Genomic DNA, 12,601 nt, shown 5'->3' on the forward strand with positions numbered 1-12,601 from the left:
TTGTGCAACGGAACTAGACTTACGGTAAGAGCTTTCCAAGATAATACAATTGATGCTGAGATTGTTGGTGGACAACATGCCAGCAAAAGGGTGTTCATCCCACGGATCCCTTTATATCTCCCTCCGTTTATATATCTCTTCCTTTCAAATTCAAAAAGAAGCAATTTTCAATACGTCTCAGTTTCGCAATGACCATTAACAAATCACAAGGACAAACCATCCCAAATGTTGGGATCTATCTTCCAGAGCCCGTGTTTTCACATGGTCAGCTATATGTTGTATTGTCAAAAGGCTAACAACAATGATTTTGGCAAAGCCAAAGAAAGAAGTTGACCCCACAGGGAAGAGCACCAAGAATATCGTGTATAAAGATGTTCTTGACTGGTGAGCAAAGGTAGGTTCGCATGATCAAAATTAATTCGAAAATATATTTTAGAAGATAGTAAATTGTTAATCCGAATGTTATTCACCAACTTCCTCTTGTTTTGTACAGCACATCATCACTATTCAGGTGGAATATTATATGATTATCTTCTCCATGCCATCACTTGTTAATCCGAATGTTACTCACCAACTTCCTCATGTCTTGTTTTTGCTTCTAATTTTCATCCGATTAAGAGTTGTGATCAGTTTCCTAAACCTATACAATGCGTGAGTATGTTCCTAGTATGTCATGTTTCCAAAAGAATAATGTCGGTTTGTTTTTTTTCTTTTTTTTCTTTGATTAACGTGGTAATTTCTAGGCCGCGAGAGCGAACGTGGTGGCTCCTTTTTCTATTACTTTATAGATATAATGGATTACTAGCAAAAATGCTCGTGCATTGCAACGGATGAAAAAATTCTAATGATAATATACTTTTTTTCATGCATAATCATGTTAATGACAATGTTTGTATTTTGATGAGCGGCTTGTTTTTTTTATAAATGGTGTTTTTTTCTTGCGCGATTTTCTCAAACTATTTTTCAGAAATGGCACATTTCTTTCTAATAGTTTTTTCCTAGCATATTTTTTTTTTTGCTTTTTTTACTGACGATGAAAACCATATTTTTCTCCCCCTTTTTTTGCTTTTATTTTCTCGTGTGTTTTTTGCATGTTTTTTCTAACAATAATTTTCTTGCGCGTTTTTTTCTTGTTTTTTTTTCAAATGTTCTTTTTTGCTTTTTTCCAATACAGGAGAATATGTGACGAAATAAAAGCCATGTAGTAGATGGCAAAAAATCAATGGATTCTATGCGACTCAAGCGTCCATCAATTTAGTGTTTTTTCTGACAGTTTTTTCATAGCGATTTGTTTTTTAATAGATGGTGTTTTTTTTCTTGCATGGTTTTTTCAAACCATTTTTTTAGAAATGGTGCGTTTTTATTTACACTTTTTTCCTCGCATGTTTTTTTAAAAATTTTTTTACCGGCGATGGAAATAATTTTTCTCGCGCTTTTTTTTTGTTTTATGGAAGATGTAAAACCTTTTTAGCGTTTTTTTTGTGCTTTTTTCTGACTTTTTTCTCACACGTTTTTTGAACAGTTTTTATTTTTTCGTGCATTTTCTATTTTTAAATAGTTACATTAGATTAGAGATAGAGAAGAGATATATACTGATTAGAAATCGGACTTTGTTTCGCTCTTTCCATTTTTTTCTCACGTGCATTTTTTATTTTCTACAAACTAGCTTCTTATTTTTTTACGAACCATTTTTTTCGCCACTTTCTTAGGAAATCGGACAGACTTTTTTAGATATTTTTTTTGGATTTTTTTCACCTTTAAAGGAATCGCTTTTTTTTTCTGTTTTTAAAGGAATCGGATCTAGAGTTTTTTTTCACCACTTTTTTTGCCTCTTATAGGAATCGATTTTTTTTCCGTTCGGATTTACGTTTTTTTTTCACTTAGGGAAACAGACTTTTGTTGTTGTTGATTTTATTTTTCTTTTTTTGTGCGGCTTTTCTTTTTCTTTTTATGCACCTTTCTGCCTTTGTTCTATCACTTTTATCATTTTTTTTGACAAAAACAACCTCAAGTACCATATTGCAAGATTATAGGGACTCAAATGTAAATATAAAAATTACGAATGCAAAATTACAAACCCAAAAATTAAAATCATATGAAAATTGTTCGATGATATTTTGTACATTTTTTTTATATACGAAAGAAATGAAGTGTGCCAAAGTATTAATTTCGGGAATAGCGATATAATAATAAAATCGGTGATTAATTATCACTAATGGCACAACCTGGCGTATAAGTATGAATATTGTGAGACACGTGCCGTCAGCTGCTCTAGTGCCTTGTAGAGGCACTTATATACTCACGACATTTTGATATAGCTAGGGTGATCGATACAATTTCGTGGTTGGCTGATGAAAGGAAAAATGTGTGAATGTTTTCGTTTGAATGGAAACATGCATCTGTAGCATTGTCATTAGAGGATGTTAATCACGGTGATTTGCCGGCAGTTGATTTCCTACATTGCTTGCATGGAACCAAATACATGTTTGCATGGAAACGTAGGAAATTAAAAGGCAAGATAGCTATCTGGATGAATTTTCCTCGCCATGAGCATCACAAACGCGTATACGAATAAAAAAAACAATTGATCCATTTCACGCCGAATCGGAAAGGAGTCGCCGACGCGGTACGTTCGAAGGGAAAATACAGTGAGCAGGATGGATATCGATAAGAAGAAATTTACATATGGAAGAACGATGGTGCAAATCATAGAATCATGTTAATTATTGGCTAGCCACTGCAAGCTGGTAAATAGCATGCGTATAACAGAATGGAAATACATATCCCATGGTAGAATTTGAACGTATCGTTGTTTAATGGAAACACACCATCACAGTATCATTGTGAGATGGAAAAGTATCACACCTTTTTCTATATTAATCAACAGGAAACTTCGTGATGGATATGTATAGAAGTGAAGCAAATAAACATGGCAGCTGTTCCTATCATTCCTGGCATTGCTCTGTGCCGACTGTGCATGCACCGGCTCCTCTCTAGTATAAAATGCTAAGCCATATCATTTGCAAAGGAGACAGAAGAGAGAAATGCAGAGGCACCGGGAGCAGCAGAGAGAGGACATAGGAGGGAGCCGAGAGAGCCTGGAAGCTCACACCGTGGCCGTCGCCGCCGCCGCCTTCAGGCGCTGCGCTGCGCTGAGCTGAGCCCTGGCAAGAGAAACACAGGGGAGAGAGGAGGACGCCCACCGCAACACACGCAATGCACGCAGCACATGCTGTGCAGCCATATTGCCAAGAGCAAATCCATACACAGAGAAGAAGCTGAACATCGTCATCGGCAGCACATGGCAGTGGTTCTATTACTTGCCTTGGGTAATGCTATATGTTTATTTGTCTCTTGTTTTCTCTGTTTCAGTTAGCATGCATGCAAGGGTGATGGAATCATCGGTGATGATGAGGATCGGTGGTCCGTTGGGAGACATCCATGGCATCACTGTCGCCGGTCATCACACCCGCACGGTCAAGACGTCTTCACTCCTGCCGTCACCACTCGTGACGTGCTCGCGCATCGTCGACCTCCTATGTTCACTTCATGGCTAACACTGATGATGAGCTTGATCCCGTCATCGTCGCCGGCGCCAACCGTGCCTTCACCGACAACGGGCGCAAGCTTGGAGTCGGCACTGGTGTCGTCATCAATCATCATCGTTTATCCTCGCGGCTGCCACCGATGGCGAACCTAATCCTGGACATCGTTGCCGAAGCCGACCGTCTCTCCACTGACGACACGCTCAAGCTTGGAGCTGCCGTCGGTGTGGTCATCAACCATCGGCGTCTATCCTCCTAGCTGCCACCAATGGCGAACCTGTCCCTGGTCATCGTCCTGGCGCCGGTCGTTTCTCTGCCGATGAAAAGCCCGGCCTTGTCGCCGTTGCCGGTGCCAATCGCGCATTCGTCGCTAACGTGCAAGTTTGGATCCGCCGACTGTTGTCACCAACGTGCTTGGCGTCTCCGCCGGCTAATGATGACCTCGCGGCCATCGTCACTACCGGAGTCATCCTCACGCCAACCATAGTAAAAAAAGCCGGACCGGTAAGTGACCCGGCCGACCTCTCGGTTCAGCGGTCCGCCGGTCCGACCGGTGACCCGGGCAGTCGAACCGCGGTTGACAAAGTACATGTATATTACATATTCACTCATATACACATGTAGTTGGATGGCCTGATGGCTAGCTTTTTGCTCTTGTAACCCCTGGATCCGGGTTCAAATCCCACATAGCGCACCATTTCTTTCTTGCTATTTTTGCAGCTGCACCAAATGGGCCTTTAACAGCCCACTGTGGCCTATTAGTGTGTCTAGCCAGTCCAACCAGTGCCGGTTCAGTGTCCGGTTCGCCAAAAACCGGCCGGTTCAGAGCGGTTCGACTTCATGTCCGGTCTTTAAAGGAAACCGAACCGTGGTCACCTCTGGTTCCGGTTTTTTCCGGTCGAACCGCCGGTCCGGTCCGGTTTTTTCCACTATGACGCCAACCACGATGGCGTCATGCTCGCCAACCTCATCCGTTCGATGACGAAACCGTTATATATATGTATGCCCCGCCACCGTTTGTCTGCTGCCAGCGAAGTCCTCCAACTCGTTGTTGCCGCCGGCGTCATCCTCACATGAATCCTCACCTCACTGTCTAGTGATCACGAGCTCGGCATCCCCACCGGTGCCTTTGTCACTCCGCAGCGCCCATACACATGACGGTTTCTGCGTGGCCGCCATCAGCGCAGTCAAGCCACTACGATCGGAGGTGGCTCAACATCATTTGAGTTCGGCCCCGATTATCGGCGCATATACAAGAGGGCCACCCAGTTCCTGGAACACATCTCATCGTTCCCAGGCTAGGCTACGCCCCTAACATCCCCTAAAAACCACTCAATACTAAATATGTGCCATGACGATCAGAAGTGACTCATGTACCATGACGATGGTCGGCCAGTGCCGTGGAGACTAGAAGGGCGATTATACCCCATCGCCGGTGACCACAAGCTTGGCATCTCTATCGACGAGGCCGTGGACCATTCTCGGCGTCCACACACATCTACACCACCATCACCGTCATGCAAGGGAGAACGTGAAGCGAAGATCGACGACAACGACCAGCATAGCTTAATCGAAGGTTTCTCATGAGTTTAACTCACGAGAGTAATTAACCGGGTGTTTTCCGAGACCCCGAGAACCAGGAGAACACAATCGCCAAGTCAGATCCACCTCGCCGATGAGCTGTGGAGCGCATTCGACGAAGGATTTTGTATTTTTGTAATTCATCAATAATTATAATAAATGCATTTTTACTTTGTCTATTTTATTTTGTGTACGTAGTACACTGGCACGCCCGCACATTTTACTTTATTTTATTTCCCTGGGCGGGGAGATTTGAGTTAAAATTCTCTCCAAACAAAAATGAAATGCTCTCGACCTGTAGGTTCCATTTTTGCAAACAGATCTTCAATCTGGCACATTATTTTTTTTTTCACCAAGATGTATGTGTCACAGCCTGATTTTCTGTTTCAGGATTTATAAATTATTTAATAAATTATTAATAGAATTTATATTAAATGTTCATTAATTTACAAGTGAAGTTGAATGTGGGAAATAAAATTTCCTAAATATAAAGAATGGATGGATTTAATTTGTATAAAATTCTCCATGATTAATTATACTCTCTGAAATTTTCTCGGATTTTTCAGAGCTCAATTCCTAATTTTAATAATACAAAGAACATTTCAGTAATTATTCACATATTAAATTAATCATTAAATGAGCTGGTTTAAATTTTGTTAAATACTTAGAGTGTCCAAGTATGTTCAAGATTTGTTAAATACTTAGAGCATTGGAAGTATTTTTAACAATTGAAAGATCATCTCATTGGTTAATTTATTTGGAAAAGCAATAAAATCTTCCTTCCAAGTCTTGGGCTGAATTCAGCCCATTCCCTCCCTTCTCTCTCCTTCCTCAGCCTGCAGCCCGCAGTCCTTAGTCTCTCTCTCTCTCGGCAGAATTCTGTTTTGCCTCCCTCTTCCTCCCTCCTTCCTGACGCCTGGGGCCCACCCGGCACAGTGGCGTCTTCCTCCTCCAGCCGGTCTTCCTCCCGTGCCCGAGCGTTGCAATGCCGCCTCCTCCTTCCAAATCCGGCCTCCTGTTGCTCCTTTTTCCAAATTAGTTGCAGGAATGGAATCCTCTCAATCTCCTCTACAATTTCCCCAAGAAATCCTAAAAGTTTCTATGGAAATCCTTTCCAATTTCCAAAAGTTTCTATGGAAATCCTTTCCAATTTCGCGGTTCAATCTTTCCTTTTTCCGGCGAGAACCCTAGAGTTTCCTGAGTTTTTCCCGTCGATGTGGGCTTGATCCCGAGCACCCGTGCCTATATAAAGGACCCCCAAGTCGTCCTCTACCTATCCCCTCAAGTCCCGTCTTCCGCCGTCGCCGGAAACGCTCTCCCCTCAAGCTCCCTCTCTCTCCACCTCCGGCCGCCACTCCAGCCGCCGTGCGCCATCGCCTCGGCCGTCGCTGGTCAGCTCTGCCACCTCCCTCGGCTCCACAAAGTCGAGCTCTAACCCCGGCCGCTAGTTGTTTTGCACCAAATCCAACCGGAGATTGGCCGTCATCGTGAACCGGAGCGCCGCCGTCGTCGCCGTGCCTCCAGCCGCGCCGTTTGTCGTAGTCTGTCGTCGCCTTCGGTCGCCGCCGTCTCCTTTGGGTTCGCAGCTGCGAGGTGAAGGCCGTCCACCCCTCCGTTGTTGCTGCTCATCGCCGGAAAGCCGTCGCCGTTGTTGACCCGTACCTCGCCGTCGTCCCGATCTCGTCGCGCCGTTCATCACTGCGTAAGTGCTGGTGAGCATCGCCGTTTCCTCCTCTTCCTCCCAGCGCCCTCCGTTTGCATTATTGCGCTGTGGTTCGCCGGTAACCGCCGCTCCTATGTCGTTCACCGGTGTAGTTTATCCTTAGGGTCTTAATCCCATCTAATCTAATCTTGTTGTGGCCGGACCGTCATCGTCGACCCTTCCTCTCCGATCGCTTTGGTTCGGTGAGACTTCTATCTGTTCTCTCTTTTCAGTGGCATATTATTATTTTTAATATATGTCATCTACCAAATATAATCTAATATATTTCCGGAGGTTGTTTTAATATTTTATCTTGGTTATAAATTATTTGTAAATTGTTTAATTAATGTGGAATAGTCTTTTTCTTTAATAGGTTTATTTGGAATTAAATCTTGTAAAAATCATAACTAATTCATATGAAATCGGAATGAGGCCGTTCAAGTCTCTAAATTCATCTAAAATCATGATCTACATGTTTATTTACTTTATATGTACTGTTTATTTGGTTTTTATTAGTCTTTCTCCTCGTTTTGCGTGTTAGCTTGTCGTTTCTATCGTTTCGAAGGTTCGCGAGTGCGCCAGAAGTATTCAAGAAGATTAATTGAAGACCCTTTATTGCAAGGCAAGTCACATAGATCCCAAACACAATTCCTTTGAGCATGTTGATCCTATATTTAAATTCTCTATTTATTTCAACTGTGCATTTATTTTCGAATGTCACCGGGTGGTGTGAACGTATTCCTTTATTATGGCCAATTTGCATTGATTACTCTATTCCTTGATACCTTGGGTCATTATAATTTGTCTAGTTGAGCTTTATATATTGGTTCAACTAGATGCATTAGATATAATTGCTTAGCCATGCTTAGAAACATTAGCACATGATTGGGATAACTAATGTTTCACTATCACTTAATGATGGATATTTAATTGTAGCTCACGATGGCTAATCGTGATTGGTTAATTAATTAATGTGCCAACTAAAACTTGATAATGGTGGGTTGTGAGCACATGGTTTTGATGGTCGTGCTCATGACAATTAAGGACCGGTTCACGAGTTTCGGTTGTGAAACATTAACCGTGCCAACCACAAGCCAGCATGGGCAACGGCTTTACCTTTTGTATAGTATGGTTCATTACGGGGCACCAGACTGAGAAGTGGCAGAGATAAGCCCACAGGGGTCGCTGGGGAGTCCATGCCTTGTTTTATAAGGGGGTGATTATGATCTAGGAACGGTGCGCTGTGGTGGATTGTGTTATGCGAGGGGTACTGTCACAGCTCCTTTCCGAGGTACTGTGGTGGTATTGAGACGCATGGTGACATGTCGTGGGGCTGTGTCTTGTGGCTACAGTGGTACACCTCTGGCCAGAGTAAAACTATTCGAATAGCCGTGCCCGCGGTCATGGGCGGGTCTAACAATGTCTTTCGTGATTAGTCCCACACTTCTCACCATAATAAATGATGCTATAACTGATAATAATTTGATTAGCTCCTGGTTTGGAATGGTACATTCCTGGTTTGGAGATAGATCTGTACAGCCGGGTATGGTTGTTCAGGATGGTTGGGCCTGTGCAGCATGGGTATGCTGTACAGTGTTGACTAATATTGATGATTAATTACTCTACTGTTTTACAATTCTCAAATGTTTGCTTATACCCTAGTTGAGCTGCCTGTGGGAGTGGAGCCGGAGCTTTGCTAGATTTTATTTTCCGTTGTTGTTTTCTTCATGGTGAGGACTAAGTGCCTCTTAAGTAAGTATTTATCGTTTTAGTTAATTTGATGAATCTGTATATTAAATTGTCAGTTTGTGTACCTTGCCTGATTCCTGGATGAGGATTTAATCCACAAATTAGTTTGGAAATTACCTGTGAATTTCCGGGCGTGACAGTATGGGATATCATGGTATAGATTGAACCGAGAGGAGGGTGCCTGGGATCTCGGACTCAAACCGAAATGAGTGGTGCCTTTTATTTTTCCTTTTTAAGGGGAAATCGAATATGAGGGACCTTTTTTTTCGCTATTTTTTTTGTTTTTGACTGACGAAGGAGTCAGACCTTTTTTTTTTATTTTTTCGCTATTTTTTTTGTTTTTGACGGACGAAGGAAGCATCTCTTATTTTTTAAGTAGTAGAGATCTGTTCTATGTACCATTGACGAAGCATATATTGTGTCGTTGTCATTTGATTGTTTCATTTGCAATATTAGTTATCACCGTAGCGTTAGCACAGGTATGCTACTAGTTTTGTCGTAAGAGGCCAAGTAGCAAACGTCGTAAGTTCATAACAATGTTGGTTTATCATAAGTTTTTTTTTCTTTTTTTAATATGTTGAGTGTTTGAACTGTCCTTTGTAACACCCTAAAATTATTGTCACGTCCTGATAAATTAATTCCAAATTAAAAGTTATTCTCTAAAAGGAATAATAGAATTTATTAAATTCCTAAAAGAAAATGACAATTTGCTAGATGGCAGCCTGCTGAAAAATTTTGTTTTGTCAGCTGAATTTATGGCCATTAGATTTTTCCAAGATGTGTGCTACGGTTTTTCTTGTCTAAGATCCGAATCATCCGGATAATGCTTCTCCTCGAATGTCCGAAGCAAGAGAAAAATTGGACAGCATCCTCTTACACACATACACATATCCAAGTCTATATCTCTATCTCCAACCATATAACATGCACCTTTAACGATATTTAAAACGAATTTTCTCTTAAATTACTTATCTAATCTACAATCCGATCACATTGTTGTAATCGTTGTAATTAAATCCGATCACAACAAGATGTCGCATGATTATATTCCGATAAAAATAATCATATGTTTCAATACATTAACACTTTTTGTTTCATACGTGATAGGGACATGTTTTAATATGTGTCTTCAGCGTGTTTCACAAAATTTACAAAACTAACCGTTACTACTCTCTCTCTCCTCTCTCTCTCTCTCTCCACCTCATGCATGCATGCATGCATTTTAGCTAGTTTCAAAACGATTTTTCTCTTAAACTAATTATCTAATCTACGATCCGATCACACCGTTGTATTCTTTGTAATTAAATCTTTACAACAAGATATCACATAATTATATTTTGATGAAAGAAAAACATATGTTTCAATCCATTAACATTGGTTGTTTCATATGTGATAGCGATATGTTTCAACGTGTATTTTTATCATGTTTCATAAACTTTTTAAATGTTTCAGTTGCTGATTTTTCTGTTTCACCCTATATAACTTGATGTTTCACATAAATAGACATGCAACATTCAGAGCTTGTCACTTTTTAAATGTTTCAATTGCTGATTTTTTTTGTCTTTGTCTTTTCCTCTGTCTTGCTATTGGTGTACTGTGCTGCCTGTGTAATAGCTTGGGCCTTGGTTTTGCAGTCTCTTTACCAAGGGAGAGAAAGCAGCAATTGTTTGATCTACTACACTTGTTTTTTTTTGTCATATTTGTTTTTTTGTGTTTTGTTTTTGTCAATTTTTAAAATTTTGTTTAAAAATTTTAAAACAACAATGAAGCTTTTTTTTTTTGTCATGTTTGTTTGTTTGTTTCAGGTAGCTCTGTGTTGTCTTGGTGGGCAAAGATGTACGGCAGGATGGTGAGGGGCCTCGACGAGCGCAGCATGGCGTTCTTGGTGTACTGTGCTGCCTGTGTAATAGCCCCTCACCTGTCGATGGTGAGGGGCCTCGACGAGCGCAGCACGGTCTTTGTCAACTTTTATAATTTTCCTACATATTAATCAAGTTAATGCGCTATCTTAATAATAGCAACTATGAAAATCATATTATTTAGGTCATAGCCCTATCTTATGCTGGTTTTGTATTTTGTCGGTGTTTGTCTTATTTGTCTTTGTCAGATTTTAAAATCTTGCTACATATTAATCAAGCTGGTGTGCTATCTAAATGATAGCAACTATAAAATCATTTTTTTTTTGTTTTTGTCAGTTTTTAAAATTTAGCTACATATTTCTATCTGTGTTCCATATTTTACTAAAGCTAACATATTTTATTATTAATTTCCGAGTTGCCCAATTTTTAGCTGTTTGCTATTGGTGTACTGTGCTAGTGTGCTACCTGTGTAATAGCCTGGGCCTTGGTTTGCCAGTCTCTTTACCAAGGGAGAGAAAGCAGCAATTGTTTGATCTAGTACACCTGTTTTTTTTTTCATATTTATTTTTTTGTGTTTTGTTTTTGTCAATCTTTTAAATTTTGTTTTAAAATTTTAAAACAACACTGAAGCTTTTTTTTGTCATGTTTGTTTGTTTGTTTCAGGTGGCTCTGTGTCGTCGCGGTGGGCAAAGCTGTACGGCAGGATGGTGAGGGGCCTCGACGAGCGCAACACGATGTTCTTGGAGTGCGGCGAAACGTTGCAGTCTCTCACACTGTTGGATCTCTTCGACACCATGGACGGCATCGTCGTGCCAAGGCTCAAGGTGTGCCTCTTCCTTGTTTCTGCAAATAGCTAGTTATCTTGCTTGGCAATGCAGTGATGGCACATCTTTTTCTTGTCAGGCAGCCAACCCACCGGTGCGCGCGAATGTGCTCTACCTGGATGCTGAGTTTGCTGCCGTGATATCGTAAGCGTTGAGCTTCTGTTCCAAGCTTGCATTGTGTGAATTGAGTTGTTTCTTAAATCAATTCGATTAGGATATTGTAGCAGGACAGAGATGGTAACGTAGCTATGTTGTTATGTTTTGTGAAGTGACTTATAATATGAAATGGGGGGAGTAAATTATTTTGCTCCATCTATGAAGAATAATTGGGGGGTTTTTTCTCTCTGTGAAGAATGATGTAGCATTTTTTTTTTTGTTTTCAGTGAAGAACCTAACATCTCATAGGTGCTAAGAACTTCTTGTGTCATTTTGCAAGTGATGGGTCTTGAATAATGAGAGGATTGGAACAACAAATGCACATGAGCCCCCAATGCATCTGCAGCAGTGGTTTTTATCCCAGTAACAAATAGCCGATGGTTAGATTGTGTCTGTATGTATGCATATTGTACGTAAGTTTCCTTGCGATTTGGTTAGATTTCATTCCTGTAATGTCTCTGGGCTCTAGGCCTTGTTGTATTTTTCTGGGAAAAAGTACATCAGAGGTCCCTCAACTTGTCATCAAATTACAAAAACGTCCCTCAACCACAAAACCAGATATATCGCATCCCTCAACTATCAAAACCGGATTAATGTGGGTCCCATGGCAGTATTGAACCCTAGTTTTGCCGACGTGGCGCTTTGACCACGGTCGTCGACGCTGACTCAGCATAGGCGATAGTTAGGATATTAAAGTGAGGGTTGTTTGGCGCGGTTGTGCCGTTCCCCATTTTCGCGAAACCCTAGCCACTGCAGAGTGAGGGCGGCGGCCGGGAGTACTGGGCGGCGATGAGGTAAACGGCGGCGCGGTGATGTCGAGCTCGAGGAGCGACGGCTCGTCGTCTTCTTCCCGCCAGTGCAGTGCTTCTCCCGTGCCGTATCGGGTTGGTCCTCTCGATTACCAACCCGCGGTGATGTGCCGTTGCCGTTGCCCTGCGAAGGCGGCATGGTGGATTTCGTGGAGCATTGATAACCCAGGGCGATGGTATTGTAAGTGCCAAAATGCTCAGGTAAGTGATGGATTGTTGTTGATTTGTGCTAGAAATTTGTCTTGTTAAATTTAGGGTTTGGTGTTGCAGGAGTGGGGTTGTGATTTCTGGGTTTGGTGCGACGGTCCGACAACGAGCTTCATCAAGGAGTTGTTGAATGATTTGCGAGATGCTGTGACAGGGCTGAGGAGGGAGA

The 12,601-nt window shown here is 41.6% G+C and overlaps 1 long non-coding RNA gene across 2 annotated transcripts; it reads left to right on the forward strand.

Moving 5' to 3' along the window:
- Nucleotides 1-6,052: 6,052 nt before the first annotated feature.
- Nucleotides 6,053-11,599, forward strand: LOC136353851 (uncharacterized). Of its 2 annotated transcripts, none has more exons than XR_010737320.1 (4): nucleotides 6,053-6,838; nucleotides 7,394-7,450; nucleotides 11,100-11,260; nucleotides 11,340-11,599. It is a non-coding gene; the product is annotated as an uncharacterized lncRNA (long non-coding RNA). The 2 variants fall into 2 exon arrangements; XR_010737319.1 differs by having other exon boundaries at nucleotides 6,078-7,031; nucleotides 7,370-7,450.
- Nucleotides 11,600-12,601: the final 1,002 nt, after the last annotated feature.

This window comes from Oryza sativa, chromosome 11 (assembly GCF_034140825.1).
Source record: "Oryza sativa Japonica Group chromosome 11, ASM3414082v1".
Lineage (NCBI taxonomy): Eukaryota > Viridiplantae > Streptophyta > Magnoliopsida > Poales > Poaceae > Oryza > Oryza sativa.